The sequence below is a fragment of the Mastomys coucha genome, unplaced genomic scaffold (assembly GCF_008632895.1).
Source record: "Mastomys coucha isolate ucsf_1 unplaced genomic scaffold, UCSF_Mcou_1 pScaffold5, whole genome shotgun sequence".
Lineage (NCBI taxonomy): Eukaryota > Metazoa > Chordata > Mammalia > Rodentia > Muridae > Mastomys > Mastomys coucha.
In genome coordinates this window covers 50,475,404-50,495,790 of record NW_022196911.1, presented here as the reverse complement: position 1 = coordinate 50,495,790, position 20,387 = coordinate 50,475,404, and the positions used below count along the sequence as shown (strand labels likewise).

The 20,387-nt window shown below is 46.2% G+C and overlaps 1 protein-coding gene across 2 annotated transcripts in view; it reads left to right on the top strand.

Moving 5' to 3' along the window:
• Positions 1-15,942: 15,942 nt before the first annotated feature.
• Sparc (secreted protein acidic and cysteine rich) overlaps positions 15,943-20,387 on the top strand; it is a 25,350-nt gene continuing 20,905 nt past the window's right edge. For both annotated transcript variants that reach the window (XM_031352102.1, XM_031352101.1), the window contains exon 1: positions 15,943-16,092. The gene's annotated coding sequence lies outside the window, so the exon portion shown is untranslated. The remainder of the gene's footprint in view (positions 16,093-20,387) is intronic.

Sequence of the window (20,387 nt, the reverse complement as noted above, 5' to 3'; positions counted from 1 at the left end):
TGGCTTATACTAGTAAGCTGTCCTCTAATCTCAGCTTCTGTGTAATAGCACATGCAATCTCCTCACAGATATTAAATCAATGTACCAGAAGCATTAAAAGAAATCTAATTAATAATTCACAGAAGCCTATCTCCTTTCCCACCAGTGCATCTCTCAAATCTGCTCCTGATCCCAGCTCCCCGGAAACACTTCACAACCTGGCGTATTCTCTCCTTCCCTTCTTATTATTCATTTTTAAAAGCTTTTGTTGAGAACTTTTCATTTTGAAGCAATTATACACTTGCAAGAACTCTAATGATACTAGACCACAGGACCTAAGCTAACTTTCTCTAATGGCAACATGCTCTATAAATTTTTTATAAAAATACTTTTGTGGGTTTTTGTTGTTGTTGTTGTTTGTTTTTGAGACAGGGTTTCTCTGTATAGCCCTGGCTGTCCTGGAACTCCCTCTGTAGACCAGGCTAGCCTCGAACTCAGAAATACGCCTGCCTCTGCCTCCCAAGTGCTGGGATTAAAGTCATGCACCACCACTGCCTGGCTTTGTGGGGTTTTTTTTAACTTTCTTTCTTTCTCTCTTTCTTTCTTTCTCTCTTTCTTTCTTTCTTTCTTTCTTTCTTTCTTTCTTTCTTTCTTTCTTTCTTTCTTGTTTGTTTGGGAGCGTTCACGTTACAGCATACACATGTAGGCCAGAGGATAACTTGCAAGAAGTTAGTTACCTTCTTCTATCACATTGAATGTGGATCCTAGGACTTGAACTTGGGTCATCAGACTTAGCTGCAAGCACCTATGCCTACAGAACCATCTCTCTGGCCCCTTCTCTTTACTCCCCTCCCCCACTTATTTTTTTTTAAAGACAAATTCTCACTGAAGAGTCCAGAGTCCAGGTAGGTCTTAAATTTACAAATCTCGGGCTGGGAAGATGGCTCAGCAGGTAAGAGCACCAACTGCTCTTCCGAAGGTCCTGAGTTCAAATCCCAGCAACCACATGGTGGCTTACAACCACCCGTAATGAGATCTGACACCCTCTTCTGGTGTATCTGAAGACAGCTACAGTATACTTACTTATAATAATAAATAAATCTTAAAAAAAAAATTTACAAATCTCCTGCCACAGCCTCCTGAGTGCTAGAGTTATAGGCCTGCATGCAATGCCATAAACAACTTTTTAATTTTTTTGTTTGGTTTTTTTGTTTTGTTTTGTTTTGTTTTGTTTTCAAGATAAGGTTTCTCTGTATAGCCCTGGCTGTCCTGGAACTCACTCTGTAGACTAGGCTGGCCTTGAACTCAGAAATCCGCCTGCCTCTGCCTCCCAAGTGCTACGATTAAAGGCGTGCGCCACCATTGCCCAGCATACATAACTTTTTCTAGCAAATTTTAGTAGCTCCTGTAATTCTCGTTACAACCTTACCAGAATACTAATATTGCTCATTTGTGGTTGCAAGAAGTTGGTGTAGGGCTGGTGAGATGGTCCTGAGTTCAAATCCCAGCAACCACATGGTGGCTCACAACCACCCGTCTGAAGACACCTACAGTGTACTTATGTATAATAATAAATACATTAAAAAAAAGAAGAAGAAGTTGGTGTAGACTCAAGACTGACATGCAGATCTTCTGTACTCCCCCAACATCTCCCAGGTCCTCTCCAGGAAAGAAGAAGACTGGGTAGGCTGAGCCCCAAAAGAATGCCATTCTTTGCATGCCTGGGAAGAAGCAGAGCCAACCAGAGCTCTTATGATGTAGGACCGCCTCTCCTGCACAGCTTGGCTGTACAGCCAGTGAAATTATTTTTGCCACTCAGACAGCAGCCCCAGACACGCCTCAGTTCTGTCAGGAACCAGATAAAGCTTTCTGGCCGGCCAAACCTCCTCTGTGTCTCTTCTTACAACTGTCTTCCTCTTTCCACTTCCCGGTCTGGGGTTCCTCTTCATCTACGGGGTAAATCTTCCCTCCACACACAAAGCTCATCTTCTTGTTGCAGAGCCAGAAAGTAAACATTGAGTTGAGTGTGCTAGAACATGCCCATAATCCTTGCACTTGGGAGCTGGAGACAGGGATGATCAGGGATTCAAAGTCATCTTTGAATACTTGGGGCCCAGGAAGGGTCAGAAAGTTAGGGAGAGGCCGAGAGAAGAGGGGCAGAGCCAAACACAGAGGTTGATTGAGTATCTTCTACTGAAAACACAAACCCCTAGCCCCAGCCAGTATAAATACTTGGTCCATCCTTAAGAAGGAAAAAAGATAAGAGTCCCTTTTCAAGGGCAAATTAAAAACCAGGTCAAATTCTTAGTATATTTTAGGGTAATATTCTTTTAAAAAGATGTAAAGTATTTACTTATTTTTGTTCTGTGCATGTGAGTGTTAAGCCTGCACATATGCACACCAGATGCATACAATGCCTTTTGAGGCCAGAAGAGAGAGAGCATCAGATCTCCTGGAACTGGGAGCTACAGACAGTTGGAAGCCTCCATGTAGGAGCTGAGACACCAACCCAGTCCTTGGCAAGAGCAGCTGGTGCTCTTAACTACTGAGCCATCTTTTCCACCCCCTCAGGGGTTGTTGTTATTGTTTGTTTGCTTTGCTTTGCTTTGCTTTGGTTTTGGTTTTAAAGGATATTACCGGGGTTGGAGAGACTGCTCAGCAGTTAAGAGCACTGACTGCTCTTCTAGAGGTCCTGAGTTCAATCCCCAGCAACCACGTGGTGGATCACAACCATCTGTAATGGGATCCAATGCTCTCTTCTGGTGTGTTTGAAGAGAGTGACTCTCTGTGTGTGTGTGTGTGTGTGTGTGTGTTTGTGTGTATGTATACATATGTAATAAATTATATATTATATATATGTAATATATATATTAAAACGTTACCCTAAGGGGCTGGGGAGATGGCCTTAGATGTTAGGAGTACCAGCGTCTCTTCCAGAGGACCTGGGTTTGATTCCCAGCCTCCACATGACAACTAACAACTTTCTGTAACTATAGTTCTAGGAGAGTCAGTGCACCCTTCCGGCCACTTCAAGCCCTATATACATGTGATGCATTTACATGTGTTAGTTAGGCTAACCACTCATACACATAAAATAAAAATAAATATTAAAAAATAATTGTGATATCTCTTAAACTTCCAGATCTTGCTAACCTATACGAATTTTCTTATTGTGACAAAAGAAATACAATAAAAATCTCTTTCTGTTCTCACTCATCTCTCCAGGGACCTGCCATGTGGCTCAAGCTGGCCTGGAACTGGAGATACCACTTCCATGAGGCACCTCTGCCCTCAACCACCCCGCCAAGTACTGAATTTCAGTCACCTGGGGAAAAAAGAACATCAGTTGAGGAATTGCTTCCATTAGATTAGCCTGTGGAGTGTTTTCTTGATTAATGCTTGATGTGGAAGGGCCTAGCTCACTGTGAACAGTGTCACACCTGTATAAGAAGATGGTCCTACCTGTATAAGACAGGCTAAGCAAGCCACGAGGAGGAAGCCAGTAAGCAGGATCCTCCATGCTCTCTGTTTTGGGTTCTGCCTCTAGGTTCTTGCCTTTCCTTCCCTCAATGACAGATTATTTCTTGGAATAGTAAGATGAAATAAATACTTTTCTCCCAGGTTGCGTTTGGCCAGTGTTTTATCACAGCAACAGAAAATCAGACTAGAACGGGTCGCCAGGCCCAGCCCCATAAAGTAAATTGTTGATTAGAGAACAATCCCAACCAAGTAAGATCACACTGGTTTCTAAGATTCTGGGAAGGAGGAACAGAGAAAAGTCAGTCAATAAACAGGAGAGATAATTGTGTCTTTGTGATGGGTGCTCCAAAGACAATAGCTCAGGGTAAGAGAATAGAGACGGTATGGCTACCATGACTCTTTCCAAGATTAGGAGGATTGAAAGTTAGAGGGTACGTGGACTACTTGTTGAAATCCTGTGTCAATAGAAAAACACATTAGCAAAGCTGGGATGAGAGGAGGAAGGGGCCATGTGTCTGTGAAGACTTAGAGTAACAGGTAGAACCAAGATGATGGGCCTTTGAATGAAGCATGTGGGTGGGGCTAGGCTACACTGGGCTCTGAGGACCTTAAGAGAGAAGCTTGAGTTTCTTTCTACTGAAGAGAAACCGCTTGCCTCCGGCTAAGCCCTGGGTTACTCTGGAGGTTCTCCATCCTTACTCTCTTTGACTTTCTGTCTTCCTTGTTCTCAAACATCAATTCCAAAAGGTCAGAGGATCTGTCCCTGTTGTGTGTCTGGATGGCCATCTGTCTTTGCATCTTCTCTGTCCCCTCTAACTTCCTGCCTCTTACATAAATAAGCAGTACTTTTGGGTGTCAGGGTCAGAGGCAGAGAATACCAGAGGCTTGGATGCAACTACCTTGTCCCTGCCCTCAAGAACCTTCTTCTCTGAGGTTGGAGGTTTAGCTCAATGGGAGCATGCTTGCCTACGAAAGGCAAGGTCCTGGGTTCGATCCTCAGCTCTGGAAAAACAGGAGACCAATTTCCCAGCTAGGCTCATACTGTGTCACTGAGTTATTCTCTCCAACCTCATTTATTGTTATTTTTGAGTTGTTATTACATTTTTAAATAAGTGCATGTGCATTTATTTGTGCACAGGTGTGTGTGTGTGTGTGTGTGTGTGTGTGTGTGTGTGTTCCTCACAGGTTTTCTACTTAGGATTTTCAAGGCCAAGGCCTCAATTCCTCTGCCTTTACCTATGTTTCTCTGTCTGTCTGTCTGTCTGTCTGTCTGTCTGTCTGTCTTTCTCTCTCTCTATTAAAGATTTATTTATTTATTTTATCCATATGAGTACACACTGTAGCTGTTCAGATAGTTGTGAGTCTTCATCTGGTTGTTGGGAATTGACTTTAGGACCTCTGCTCGCTCCAGTCAACCTCGCTGTCAACCCAGCTCTCTCCAGTAGACCCCACTTGCTCTGGCTCAGATTTATCTATTATTATAAGTAAGTACACTGTAGCTGACTTCAGACACATCAGAAGAGGGCGTCAGATCTCATTATGGGTGGTTGTGAGCAACCATGTGGTTATTGGGATTTGAACTCAAGACCTTTGGAAAAGCAATCAGTGCTCTTATCCACTGAGCCATTTCACCAGCCCCTCTCTGTGTCTTTTTCTGGCTTTCAATCTCTCTGTGTCTCTATTATCTCCTCTCCTCCTTCTCTCTTTCTCCTTCAATCTCTTCATTTCTGTCTCATGTTAATTCTGCCTCTCATCAAAATATAGGGTTTAGGGAGCTGGAGAGATAGCTCAGCGGTTAAGAGCACTGGCTGCTCTTCCAGAGGGCCTGAGTTCAATTCCCAGCAACCACATGGTGGCTCACAACCATCTGTAATGGGATCTGATGCCCTCTTCTGGCAGGCAGATGTACATGCAGCAGAGCACTCATGCATTAAATAAATAAGATTTTAAAACAAAACAAAATATAGGTTTGTTTTGTTTTGTTTTGTTTTGTGACAGTTGTGGCAGGTGAAGACAGCTTAACCATGTTACCCAGGCTGGGCTTGAGCTTCCAGTCTCCTGCCTCTGGCTTTCAAGTGTAAGTGTGGGCCATTGTAGGGTCCTCCAACAGGCCACCACAGATATAAGACTGACTTACTAGGAAGAGTTTTGCTTGTTTGTTTGTTTTCAGCTTTGGGGGACACGATCTCCTGTAGAGATGCTGGCCAGAGCAGAGTGTAGCAATTCACACCTTTACTTCTAGTACTTGGGAGGTGGAGGCAGAAGAATCAGGAAATCAAAATCATCCTTGGCTAGAGAACTGAAGACTGGCCTAGGGTACATCAGATTATCTCCAAAATTATTATTATTATTATTATTATTATTATTATTATTATTATCATTATTATTACTACTACTACTTCATGAAGAAGAAAGAAGAAGGAGAAGGAGGAAAAAGAAAAGAAGCCACCACATAATATAATACATTTGGTTCCAAGGGAATTCAAAGAGAGATTGTGTGCAGACAGGCAGTGAATGAATGAACCGATGCTGGGAAAGGCTGCTAGGTCATATGAGATACTGGTTAGTGCTAAACAAAGAAATCAGATGGTAATCTCTGGTGGCCTTTTGTGTCACTGGACAGAAATCAATGGGTTAACCAGTAACTTTAGAATCAGAGCCATAATCAGTAGTGAGCAACAAATCCAGCAAAGATAACCACTAAGCACAGATAGCTCCTGGATAAGCCCGGGAGCCATTCTTCAGTCCAGCTTAGAGGGCACTGGACCGACCTTTGACCACTATCACGCTCTGCTTCTTTGTCTATGACGTGGGTTAGGTCTCCTTCTGTCTCTCCACCCGGATGCATCTCTGCCTTTGTCTCTTCTCTTCACCTTCTGGGACTTTCACTCTGTCTCTACCTTGATTTAACAAATCCTACTGATAGCCTTACTCAGGGGTGGACTATGCCCAGGGCCTGTAGCAGGAGCTACCGGGGAAATAAACAGGGCTCCACCCCACTTGCTGTGGCCTCTCTGTGTTTCTTTGCAAAGCTGGAAGAAATCTAAGGGAAATTCTGAGGGCCTGGAGGAGGGGAGGGTGTGGGGATGTGGAGAGGGGAGGGTGTGGGGACGTGGCAGTGGAAGGGAGGGCCTGGAGCCACTGCAGTGGGCAGAGGCTTGCTCCCAGCTTCTGCTAGCTGGAGCGGAGGTGATTTCACACTGAAAAAATGTCTGAATCAGGAGAATAACTCAACTGGGGATGGGGCGAGGGAGGCGGGTGCTAAGTGGGGGAGGGGAGTGGCTGGAGACAGCCTGGGACCAGATGGGATTTCTGGCTAGAATCTGGCCAGCTCTCCGGCTCACTCACTGTTCTGGAATCTTAGGCCATGCTGCAAGCAAAAGGCCACTCAGGAGACCAGGATCTAGATCTCTGAGAGTTTGAGGGTGGTGAGGTAAAGAATCTCATAGCTCTGCCAGTAGAGACACCCATTGAGCACTGAGTGAGGGATTCAGGAAGAGAGAGAGAGAGAGAGAGAGAGAGAGAGAGAGAGAGAGAGAAAGACATAAAAGGAAGAATATCCTGGTGGTAGATAACTTGGCTAGCACACTGAAAAAATATCTGAATCAGAATAACTCAACTGGGGATGAGGCTCTGGGTTCAATCCTCAGTCCTTTTATAGAAAAACACTTCTGGGATGGGTGTGGTGTCATACACCACTGACCCTAGCATTTGGGAGGCAGAGGTAAGGCAGATCCCTGGTTTTGAGGCCAACCTTTTCTACGTAGCAAGTTCCAGGTCAGTCAAGGCTACATGCATAGTGAGACCCTATCTAAAAGAACACACACTAGTTACCTTCTAAGGGCTAAAGGTATTTCTAAAGTGTTTGATCGTTTTCAGACACCATATCGGCTGTAGAATCCCTTTTACAGTTAAAATAGCAAAATGACAGCCACCACTGGGGACACTAAGGAAAGAGAGAGCTGGGGCCACCCCCTTGGCCCTCGTTTCCTCGTGTCGACAATGTCTGAATGAAATTGATACTTTCATCTTCAATATGAGAAAACTAAGGCTAGAGGCTGGAGGTGAGTTGCCTGTGTTATTCTATGACTTGTGAGAGCTCGGGTCTCTCAGCTTCTCATCTAGTGATTTTTTTGGTTTTTTATTTTTTTATTTTTTTATTTTTTTGGTTTTTTCGAGACAGGGTTTCTCTGTGTAGCCCTGGCTGTCCTGGTACTCACTCTGTAGACCAGGCTGGCCTCGAACTCAGAAATCTGCCTGCCTCTGCCTCCCAAGTGCTGGGATTAAAGGCGTTCGTCACCACTGCCAGACTCTAGTGATCTTTTTAAAGGCTGAGAAAACAGTCATATGGCTGAGCAGGTGAAGGTGCTTGGCACCAAGGCAGACGACCTGAGTCTGGTTCCAGGGACCTTCATGGTAGAAGGAGAAAACCAACTCACACTAGTTATCCTTGTACCCCAAAATGAGTGCTATAGAACCTGCCTCTAAAGAAAAGAAGAAGAAGAAGAAGAAGAAGAAGAAGAAGAAGAAGAAGAAGAAGAAGAAGAAGAAGAAGAAGAAGAAGAAGAAGAAAAAGAAGAAGAAGAAAAAGAAGAAGAAGAAGAAGAAGAAGAAGAAGAAGAAGAAGAAGAAGAAGAAGAAGAAGAAGAAGAAGAAGAAGAAGAAGAAGAAGAAGAGGAAGGAGAAATAAATAAAGTTAAAAGATCGAGAAGGACAGAAAGGAGGAGAGATGAGACTTGGAGTGAGAAGAAGGCAGTGGGCTGTTTTAAACCCAGGCTGCAGGGCTGGTGTTGTACCCCTGAGGTCCCAGCACAGTGAAGACGGCAAATTCCAGGCCAGCCAGGACTGCAGAATGAGAGCCTGGGTCCAAATCAAAAAAAAAAAAAAAACCAAACCCCAGATACCCAGGTTAGATGCTGTCTCTTCTCTCTGAAGACAATGAACGGGGTGGGTGGCGGTAGCAGTAGCCGGGTGGGGGTGGGGAGCTGGGAGACACTGGGTTCCCTTAGTGAAAGGAGACTCCAGTTTCTCAATGTTGACCCCAAGGGAGCTTTCTCCTGAAAGTGGGTTTTGTTTGAAGAGAAAACCTTTTGAGAGGGGAGAAAGGATTAATCTCTGGGTGAGGACACCGGGTTTCAGGGTTGAAAGCACACACTTCTTATCACTACTTACCCCTGTTCAGCCAGTGCTGAAGGTACTGTGGCATCCAGAGAAGCTAAACCGCAGACTTGAAGAAGGTGGGTCTCATGTCTCTCAGAATTTTCATATACATGGAGAGCCGATGGGCTCAACATAAATTATCACACTTAAAATGTGCTTGGTTTTGTTGCTTATTTCTTTGTCAGGACAGAACCTCACTCTGAAAAAAAAACCAAACAAACTTGCAATTATTATATAAACCAGGCTGTTGTCAAACTTGCCATCCTCCTGCCTCATCCTCCCAAGTGCTGGAATTGTTAGGCATAGGCCGCCTTGCTTGGCCTCAATTTTTTTTATAAAAGTAAGATTTATGTATGTGTGTGTGTGTGTGTGTGTGTGTGTGTGTACTAAGCATGCATGGATGCAGGTGCCCTCAGAGGCCAGAAGAGTTTTGGGTGTTTTGGAGCTAGAGTTACAGGTAGTCGTGAACCTCCTGATGGGGGTGCTAAGAACTGAGTCTTCTGCAAGAGTTGCATGTGCAACTCTTAACTGGAGAGTCAGCTCTTCAGCCCCCTCGAATTTTATTTTTTAAGTAGTAAAATCAGTTTCAGATGTGAAATCTTTAGCCAAAAATCTGATTTGTCAACCAGGTCAAAACAGTTCTCGGTGGAAGTAGGGGTCGGGGGTGGGGGTAGGGTAGGGGCTGGAGACCTGGAAACCTGCCCCCTTCCTTTATCTCCTGTGTGGGATTCCTAGGACTTCATAGACCCTGAGCAAACCACTAATAAGGAATCTGAGAGCCTGTGAGAGGGGGTGTCCAAGAGCCAAGAGTAGGGGGTGCAGCATAAGAGGGCACTGTCAGCAGACAGTACCTTTCACTGGAAGCAGAGCATATCCTTCTCTGGGGCATGTGAGATTCTCAGGAGATGTATGGAGTCTCCAGGCTGCCTCTGGGCCAGGTAGCTGAGTCATGGGCTGGGTTGCCACGTCCCAGCCTGACTAGCCCTCCTCATTCCTGGCTTCCCACACAGCCACTAAAACTGACAAGAGGGTTGGTTTGTGGGCCACATCAGGGGCCTGTAAAGCTGCCACGTCTTAGGGCTGGGCTGCCTGGTTTTCCTCTTCCCTTTAGAAAGGAGTTCCAGGCCTGTGGGGTTCAGAAAATTGGTGCCTGCCTGTGAATGTTCCTGGCCTTCGACCAGCAGCTAGACTATTACAGAGCAGGATTGGGAAAGGCAGAACCAATCTATCACCTAGCTCCTCCATTCAGGCCCAGAGCACCAGGAGACAGTGCAGGCCAGAGCGAAGCCTGGACCACAAGGGCTCTGAAGGAAGAAAGATAAAAGTGCCACAGAACCCTAACATGAACTCTAGCATTCACATCTTGAGCTTCCGTCTTTCTTCATCTTTCGAAATGATGGAGTGAGAAGCATGAACCACCAGGCCCAGCTTTACGCAGTGCTGGAGATCTTGTGATTGGTAAGCAAACACTTGAACAAATGATCTACAGCTCTGCCCCTATGAATCTCTAGCATTTTAGAGTGCATGTCCATATCCACAAAAGGACCAGATTTGGTTCCCAATGTCCACATCAGGTGTCTTACAACCACTTATGACTCTAGCCTTAGGGTATCCAGTCCCTCTTTTGGCCTCCCAAGAGCATCTCTACTCATGTAAACATAATTAAAAATTAAATAAATCTAAAACAATATTATTAACATTTATGGGGCTGGAGAGATGGCTCAGCAGTTAAGAGCACTGACCGCTCTTCCAAAGGACCTGAGTTCAAATCTCAGCAACCACATGGTGGCTCACAACCACCGTAATGAAATCTGATGCCCTCTCCTGGAGTGTCTTAAGAGAGGTATGGGGTACTTGCATATAATAAATAAGTAAATCTTAAAAAAACTAATGGCATGTTTATGGCATTTGACAGTGAGCTAAATGCATCACATGTCACCTGGCTTAATATTCATAAGAACTTCATAACAAGCGAGAGGTACAGATTACATTGGGGGAAACTGAGGCTGGAGGTTAAGTAACATGCCTCTACTTATACAGAATTAAATAACTTGTCCTAGACTCAAGCTGAGAGCTCTGACTGCGAGGCCAGCCCTGATTATCTGTCTGACTCAGTCAAGGTAGTCCTAAGAGAACCCCAGCTTCTCTACCTACATATCAAATCAATCCACCACTCAACCAGGCCAGAAGATAAAAGTCCTTTATGGATTGCTCAGCACTGAGGGAGAGTTCCCAGAGGTCTGGGGGAGTGCGGTGAGAAGAGCGAAGGGTTAAAGTCAAATTGAAGTCAAACTTCATCCTCTGATGTGTTTGGCCTTGCTCTGATGAGTAGCCTGTGCCCAGGGGACCAAGGACTGAATGACAATGATATCTTTGTGTCCCCTGGCCAATGGGAAGATCTGACTGGAGGAAGATGCAGGAACAAAGCAAGGGGCTGAGTTGGTCTGGTGTGCCTGGCCTTGTGAGCCTAGCAGCCTTGGCTCTGAGCCAGACACACAGAGGGCACAGCCATGAAGGTTGTGATACGTGATCCTGCCCCGTATCTGGATCAGGCCGAGCTGGCACCAGCTCAGTCCGAGCTAGGATATCAAGGCCCCAGGCTTTGTGAGCCACATTGTCCTGCTGGCCTCATAAGCCTCTATTTCTTAGCCATTCATCGAGAACGGGGGCTGGGTTGAATTTTGTAGATTAGAAATTTTGAGGTGGAAACAAAAATAAATAAATAATTGAGTTGGTGTCACATTGTTATTGTTACATCAAATAACAAATAACATTGTTACCTTACAAGATGGAGGTAGGAAAATCAAAGCCAAAGAACTGGAGGCAGAAGTAGAGGTGGGGAGTGAGGCACGTAGAAGGCAGAGGAAAGCAGGTTGGGGATGTAGCTCACTAGGCAAGATGCTCGCGTAGGTTGTAGGAGGCCCTGGTTTCAGTCCTCAGCATTGCATGAAATAGTCACGGGCGCTGGAAGCCACATGCAGGGACATACCTGAGGAGTGGACTAGAAGGACACAGCTGAAGCAAGACAGAGGGAGGGGTGGGGTGGGGGTGGGGGTGGGGCATCCAGAGCAAGGACCTCAGGACCATGACTTGTCATTTTGCAAGATGAAAACCAAGTCCAGGGGTTTGAGGAAGTGACTCAGTAGTTAAGAGTGCTTGCTGATTTTGTAAAGGACCCAAGTTTGATTCCCAGCCCCCATGTTGGGAAGTTCACAAGCACTGGTAACTCCATCTCTAGGGGAATCTAACACCTTTTTCTGGCCTCTGCAACACACACACACACACACACACACACACACACACACACAGAGTTCCCATTTTGTAAAGGTCATCAGAAAATCTATGCAAAACAACTTGGTTCGGGCTGGAGAGATGGCTTTAAGGCACTGACTGCTCTTCTGAAGGTCCTGAGTTCAAATCCCATAACCACATGGTGACTCACAACCATCCATAATGAGATCTGACGTCCTCTACTGAAGACAGCTACAGTGTATTTACAAATAACAATAAATAAATCTTTAAAAAAAACCAACTTGGGTCATTGCTTGGTCCAAAACATATGTTTAAGAAGTGCTATTTAGGGCTGGTGAGATGGCTCAGTGGGTAACAGCACCAATTGTTCTTCCAAAGGTCCTGAGCTCAAATCCCAGCAACCACATGGTGGCTCACAACCACCTGTAACGAGATCTGACACCCTCTTCTGGTGCTGTCTGAAGACAGCTTATTTATAATAATAAATACTTATTTATTATTAATACAGTACTTATTTATAATAATAAATAAATCTTTGGGCTAGAGGAAGCAGGGACTGAGCAAGCGGGGTCTACTGGAGCCAGGTTGAGGGGCAACCAGAGTGGGCGGGGCTGACTGGAGCGAGCAGAGGTCCTAAAAGTCAATTCCCAACAATCAGATGAAGGTTCACAACTATCTGTACAGCTACAGTGTGTACTCATATACATAAAGTAAATAAATAAATCTTTAAAAAAAAAGAAAGAAATGCTATTTAGCTGGGCATGGTGGTGCATGTCTTTAATCCCAACACTTGGGAGGCAGAGGTAGACAGATTTCTGAGTTCAAGGCCAGCCTGGTCTACAGAGTGAGTTCTGGAACACCCTGGCTATACAGAGAAACGCTGTCCCGGGGAGAAAAAAGAAAGAAAGAAAGAAAGAAAGAAAGAAAGAAAGAAAGAAAGAAAGGCTATTTAATTGCATCTTCCAGTTCCCCAATGAAAACATACATAGTTCAGACAGAGCTAGGGATGAGCACAAGTTTACTTTGTAGATTAAAGGTTTTCGAGGTGCTATAATGTTATTGGAGACTTAGTGGCAGATAGGGAGCCCAACCAGGCTTCCTGTGCTTCCTTCCCTAAGGTGAAGCCCTGAGTGAGGAAGAAGGCCAAGCCCTCTGCTCCGTTCCCTGTCTTGATCAGGGTCAGTCTTGCTGCAGGACTTCCGAGCCTTGGCATGCTTTAATGCTAAACTCAAATCCTCTGGGGAGCTCAATCATTCTCTTTTCTGTTTCTTACTTGTTTGTGGGTTCATGGCAGGGGTTGAGGTGAGAACACCACTGTGGGTGAATGGGGGAAAGAGAACAGCTTGCTGTTGTAGGTTCTTCCCTTCCTTTGTGTGGGCTTTGGGATAGGACTCAGGTTCTCATGCTTGGTGACTAGCACCTTTACCTGCTGAGCCACCTGGTTGGCCAATGAGGTTCCAGTTCTCTGTCCTCCCTGGGACCTTGAGTAGCATTCCCATAATCTGAACCCCAACCCTTGGCCCCAAACAGGTTTCCGACTCTTGCACTCAAGGCTAACTGGGTCTATCTTTGGTCTAACTTTGGTATAACCCAAAGTCTATACTAGGTATAGTTCTTTTTGCTTAGGTTTACCACACTGAGACACAAGGCTGCAACTAATCTTAGTCTCCTGGATGCCCAGAGCTGTAGCAATCAATCCTGTGAAAATAGACATCGGTCCTATGGGCGGAGCAGATGTCTAGGGAGTCTATTGGAATGCCAAATTTGGTGTCCTAAAGTTCCCAGTTGTTGGGTCAAGGAGAGGACTCGGGGGTCTATGTGGGTCCAAAAGTCTCCTTAGGATTCTTCACAGGCCTTTTGGAGAGAGAACCTGAAAGAAACCATAACTCTTATCTGCAGAAAAATGCCCAGGTACTCTGGAGGTTTGAGGGTCTTTGTCCCAGGCTAGAACCCTAAGAAAAGAGTCTCTTCTGTTTTCGTCAGGTGGGATAGTGGAAGGCCACTCAATGATTAAAACAAAGCAAAACAACCTAAAAACCTTCAGACTAAGAGATGCATGAAGCTGGGCGGTGGTGGCACACACCTTTAATCCCAGCACTTGGGAGGCTGAGGCAGATGGATTTCTGAGTTCGAGGCCAGCCTGGTCTATAGAGTGAGTTTCAGGACAGCCAGGGCTATACAGAGAAATCCTTTCTCGGAAAAAAAAAAAAGAGAGAGAGAGAGATGCATGAAGCCCCCCCCCCCCTTCCCCACCCTATTTTCCTGGGCTGATGGGAGGGAGATGATGTCCAGGGTATCCACCTCCTGTGAGAGAGGCAGGAGACTTATATATACACTGAGTGGACAAGTAGGGCCTATCTAAGGAGGTGACATTAGAATAGAGTTCGGAAAGATGAGAAAGGTCCAAGCTCAGGAACATCACGTGGGAAAGTGTCTGGCAGAGAAAAAGTGAGCTGGGGGGCATGGATGGCTTTGGGATACCTGATGGGCCGAGAGCAAGCTGCTTTGGCTGGAGAGAGTGGGCCAGGGGAAGTGTGGTAAGTGAGGATGTGGCAGGAGAGGCAGGGAGCCTGGTGTGTATATAAGCTTATCTCTAGACTCTTCTCTGTCTTCTCCAATCCCATGTTATGCAGCCTCATGGATGCTTCCATATCTATGCTTTCGGGAAGACCCTGCCCGTTTGACCTTCTGGGAGAAGCCTTGGGGTCTGCATCACTGAGGAGGTGATTCTGTGCGTGTACTTCCCTTTAGCCACACCCAAAGCTCCTGCAGCATCCATTCTGGTACCTTCCCAAGCAGGCAGGCACAAAGTGTTCATTCAAGAGCTGTGGCACGGATGGATGGGGTAGTCCATGTTCCCAAGAGAACGGTGCTGAGACGTAGACTCAGTGTTCTCAGACCACTTTTGGTCAAGTGTTATCTGGCAAGCTGTTTGCCCTGCATGAAGCCTGTGCCCTTGTTATTAAAATGGCTTCTTGGGACTGGAGAAATGGCTCAGCAGTTAAGAGGACTGACTGGTCTTTCAGAGGTTCTGAATTCAATTCTTAGCAAGCACATGGTGGCTCACAACCATCTGTAGTATGTAGGATGTCCTCTTCTGGTGTGTGTCTCTGACAGCGTACTCATGTAAATAAAAATAAATAAATAAATAAATAAATCTTAAAAAAAAGAGTTCTAAAATGGTATGTAAGTCAGGCTGGAAATACAACTTCATTGGTAGTATGCTTGCTTAGCAAGCATTAACTCCCCACCCCCACCCCCCAGGGCAATCCCCAGCACTATATAAACTAGTTATGGTAGGTAGCACACACATGTAATCCCTAGCACCCAGGAAGTAGAGATAGGGAGATCAGAAGTTCAAGGTCATCCTTAGCTACATAGTAAATGGTCTACCTGGGCTACACGTGACATTGTCCAAAACCAAACAACACCTAAATGAAAAGCCTGTTGTGCCAACGATGGCCTCCCCACCAACCTTGATTATCAATATTATTGCTCTCTGACTTTGTCAGGTACTGACAATGCATCTAATCCCTCACTTATCTATGGTTGGTGCCACTAGAGTTAGAGGGGACTTTGCCTCATTATCAAGAATGATGCCACCGGTGTCACCAGTGGCAGCTTGTTTTCTTGGCACTGAGAAAATTGGATACTTGTCTTTGTCACAGCCCCCCACTACCATGCCAGTGGGAACTCAAATCGCTCTGCCCTTCTCCACACCAGTAAGCTCAAGAGAGTACTCAGTCAAGCTGTGTATAAAGTAGGACAAGGGGCTTAGCTGGGCCTCTGTGGTTCTCTCGGTAATGCCTAGGACTCTTCAGTCCCCAGTCTCTGCTCTGAACAAGGCCTGGCCTATTCTAGGTGATTCCTGCAGCTGTTTCAACCCTGACCTTCATGTCTGTTTAGACAGGAGCCCCAGAACAGATGAGGCAGGTGGGGCCAGGGTGTCTGGGTAGCACACAGCCTACCAGAAGGCAAGGAAGGAAGAAAGAAAAGACAGCTTTGGTTCTGGGGAGAAAGGGGAGGCAGGCCAGGGGAAGGAGGAGACAGAGGAGGAGGGCCTTTGAGTGGAGGCGGAGGGTGAGACAGACCCTGCCCAGAGCTCCAAGTGGCTTCCTGCTGCTTGCCTCTAAACCCCTCCACATTCCTGCAGCCCTTCAGACCGCCAGAACTCTTCTGCCGCCTGCCTGCCTGCCTGCCTGCCTGCCTGCCTGTGCCGAGGTATGCACCTCCCTGTCAGCCCCTGACCTTCTGTAAGCTTCATCAGCCCCTCTGCCCCATCCCCATGACCAGCTTCAGGGGGGAGGGAGGTGAGCTAGAAGCCTGTTGCTCACTCACAGGGAAACTTGTTATCTCTGTAGCTCTGCAGAAAATATCCATGGTTTGCGGGGACCGCTTTCTCTGTGTTCTCTGGTGGCAGAGGCTACTTGGTCCGTCCTCTGTCACCTTCGGTGGCAGCTGCCTCCTTTTCTGAGAATCTGATCCTCATTTGCCCGACACAACTGCCAACCCCGAGAAAGTCTGGCTGGCAGCCTGCTGGGTCTGGCTTCCTATTCTAGGAGAACAGACATCCAGTTCTGGGTCAGAGCACTGTTGTCCAAATGGGACTTTTGCAAGAAGGATAAACAGATCTGTAAACAGCCAAGGCAAGGAAGGCATTCCCTTTAGTCAGTTCCTCTGGGAAGGCTCGGGACCCTTGAATCTCTGTCCACCCCCACCCCATCACCCTGGGGCGACAGTCAGCCTGAAATGCCATTGTCTCTCCCAGCCGCGGGGGGTTGCCATTGTTCCCAGCCTAAATTGGTCATCACAGGCACTCACTAACATTGCCTTTACTGTATCTAGACATCTGAGAAAACCAACAGTTTGATACAATTCAGAGACAACAGGGAAGAGGGTGTGATAGGGAGGAGGGAGACAGGGTGATATAGCTCCAGGACACCTCTCATGCCACTACTTGAAGACTCAGACCAGCCTGTTGAAAGCTTGTCTGCTCCAAGCTGTTCTGTAAACTTCCTGCGTGTGACAGGCAGGCTAGGATGGCTGGAAATAAGACTTCACCTAAAGGGGACAGGCATCAGGCGTCTGCCTCAGGGACTGACAGCATGCCTGCAGGGAAGGGAGGGTCTCCACTGGCAACTCTTAAGTTTCTAGAACCTTCCGAGTGCTGGGATTGGAGAGAGATGCAGATAGTACAAGCTTTAGGCAGTTTGTGGGAGATCTCACATAGCCATCTCCCCTGGGTGTAGCCTTCCTGTCCTAAGGAAGAGGGATAGTTTTGGGGTTACGCATATTCCCCCAAGACTCCCCAAGCAAGGTCACTTAATTGAGCCTATAAGATGGTCTATGAATAAGCTTCAAAGAGTCTCTGGAAGTTGGGTGTGTATATGTGAGTGCATGTGCGTGTCTGTGTGTCTGCGTGTGTGTTTGTGTAAGAGATGACGGGTGTCCACAGCTTTTAGGTTTAAGATATTCCGAGATGCCAGATGCCCAGAATGGTGGGAGGGTATGATGCTGGGAGTAGAAACAAATTTGTATTTGCCAAGGATTAAACCAGAAAGAAGTGGTTGAGGGAAGAGTTAACTCTCCTTAACTCAGCCATCAGCTGCCACATCGACAGAGCCTCACTAAGGGAGGGGGAGGGGGTGGGGGCGGCTCTGAGAAGGAGTCCGCTTTTGAAACTTTCTCCAAGCCCCACCCACCAAGAGGCTCTTCTCCCTGGTGACTCACTCCGAGAGGAATGCGAGTTGCCACGGCAACCTTTTTTTTTTTTTTAACCCCTAGGGTCTCTGCCTACTGGCTGGGAGGGAACTCTGGGAATGCTCAGGGACATTTAGGTTCCAGTCCCCTAAGCCATTGCCGCGGCCGCTGCCGCTACACCTCACCTCTACCCCAGATACAAGGACCACAAGCAAACTCCTGCCCTCTCTCCATCTCCCACGTCCCAGGGTCCCCAGAACTGCGATAAGCCTCTCTAGAACTGCCGTTTGCGGGACAGAGAGTTTGCATTTGTGCTTAGAAGGTGTCATTTGACCTTGAACTAATCTGTCTTCCTGAGCTCTGGTTTCCTCCCTATTTCGGGTAATAGCTGCAGTCCTTTGGAGAAAGTGCCGGATGAAATGGGCTGAATGAAGCAGGCGCTGGGACGCACTTTGCAACCTCGCTTCCTTCTAAAGAGACGAGATTATTCAAAGTCCTTTTTCTTCTGGCAGCTCCAACATTTGGGGTCCAGAGAACATCTTCTTAGTAAAAATGGTGACAGGAATATTTTAAAAAATACATTTGCTTAAATTCATTTCAATCTGAGGATCTTCTCTTCAGTTTCCCAAGAGTAATGCATCCTCCCCTAAAGAAAGACTGGTGATCAAGGGTGGAACCAGGATTCAGTCGGAAGTGCTTGCTGCATCAGCCTGAGGACACCAAGTTTTTTCCTTACCCTCAATTGGGGGAGCCAGGTGATGCCTGTCTGTAATCTCAGTGCTACGAAGGAAGGCAGAGAGACAAGCCAGTCTGTAGAGCTCACTGGCCAGCTTGCCTAGCTGATTCATTAGCTTCAGGTTAGTGAGAAAACCCTCAAAATATAAGGTAGATGGATTTAGTGGCACTTGCCTTTAATCTCAGCACTTAGGAGCAGGAGGCAGGCCCATCTCTGGGAGGTAGAGGCCAGCCTGGTCTATATAAGTGGGTTCCAGGCTAGCAAGGGTTTCTTAGAAAGATTCTGTCTCAAAAACAAAAGAAAGGGTAAAGAATATCCGAAGAAGACCCTGACTTCTGGCTACACACACACACACACACACACACACACATGCACGCACACACGCAACCCCATATATACATCACACACAGACATGGAAGGAAGAAAGGATATTGGTCAAAATCATGGATAACAGCTGAATGGTGGGTGACATTGGGAAAGATGCTACCTGTCTTAGCCTCAGTTTCCCAATCTGTCAGGTGGGGATGATCTGAGCTAGATGTTCCCTGAACCCAGTCCCACCCAGTCACTGGTTTCCTTGGAGCAGCATCTTGCGTGTTTAACAGCAGCCTCCTTTCTTGCTTTAGGAGAGGAAACGGAAGAAGGATGGGGTAGGGGGCACGGATCCATCCAGCTGCGTGCTCTGCAGCCCAATGCACAGCTGGGCTTGCTATTTCCAGGGGCAGCTTTCCATGTTGAAAATAAGCTTTAAATAGCAGAGGATATGAGGCAAAGCATGTTTGCCTGTCGATTTTAAGCCGGCAGATGAGTCTGGGGAGATAAACAGGCGAACACAAAAACATAGGGCACAGAGTTTAAATATGTAGATACTGATTTTACCACCAGCCTGGCTAAAAATAAGTGCAGGATGTGGCCACACCCTCATATTCTTCTTTGAGTGATATCCTCACTTACACACATACCACACACAGAGAGAGAGATTCTTTAAGTACATCTTTAAAAAAAAATATTTTTTTTTTCCTGAGACAGGTTTTCAAGTTGGGTTTTTTTGTTTTGCTTTGTTTTGTTTTTTAAGATTTATTTTATGCATACGAGTACACACTGTAGCTGTACAGATAGTTGTGAGCCTTTATCTGGTTGTTGGGAATTGACTTTTAGGATCTCTGCTTGCTCCGGTCGGTCCCGCTTGCTCCAGCCCAAAGATTTATTATTATACATAAGTACACTGTAGCTGACTTCAGACTCACCAGAAGAGGGTGCCAGATGTCATTTTGAGTGGTTGTGAGCCACCATGTGGTTGCTGGGATTTGAACTCAGGACCTTGGGAAGAGCAGTCGGTGCTTTTACCCGCTGAGCTATCTCTCCAGCCCCTAAAAAAAATATTTTAACAGTATTTTTTTAAAAATTTAAGCTGGGTAGTGGTGGCACCCACTTTTAATCCCAGCAAAGGTGGGCTATGAGTCTGAGACCTGCCTGGTCTACAGAGTGAGTTCCAGCACAGCTAGGGCTACACAGAGAAACCTTGTTTCAAAAAACAAAACAACAACAACAGCAACAAGTTTTTTTTGTTTGTTTTTTTTTTTGTTTTGTTTTGTTTTTTTTTTTGAGACAGGGTTTCTCTGTATAGCCCTGGCTGTCCTGGAACTCACTCTGTAGACCAGGCTGGCCTCGAGCTCAGAAATCCACCTGCCTCTGCCTCCCAAACAAGTTTTTATTTATGTGAATATATGTATATGTAAGCACAATGCATGTGGATGCCTTGAGAGGTCAGGAAGGGGCATCTATGTCTCTAGAGCTAGAGTTACATACAGGTGGCTGTAAGCTGCCCGACATGGGTGCTGGAAACTGAACATGGGGGTCTCTGATAAAGCAGTAAGCACTCTTAATGGCTGAGTCATTTCTCCAGCCACCATGCCCTTCCCCCAGGTACATCTTGTGAGTATGAAAACCCCAATCCTCACCTGTTAGTAGATGCCAAATCAGGCCATATGTCATCGATATAGATAAACCATCAAGAATGCAAACCATTAAATAGACTATTGGTCAATGAAGACACCGCTCTCTTTCCATCTCTCCGTTT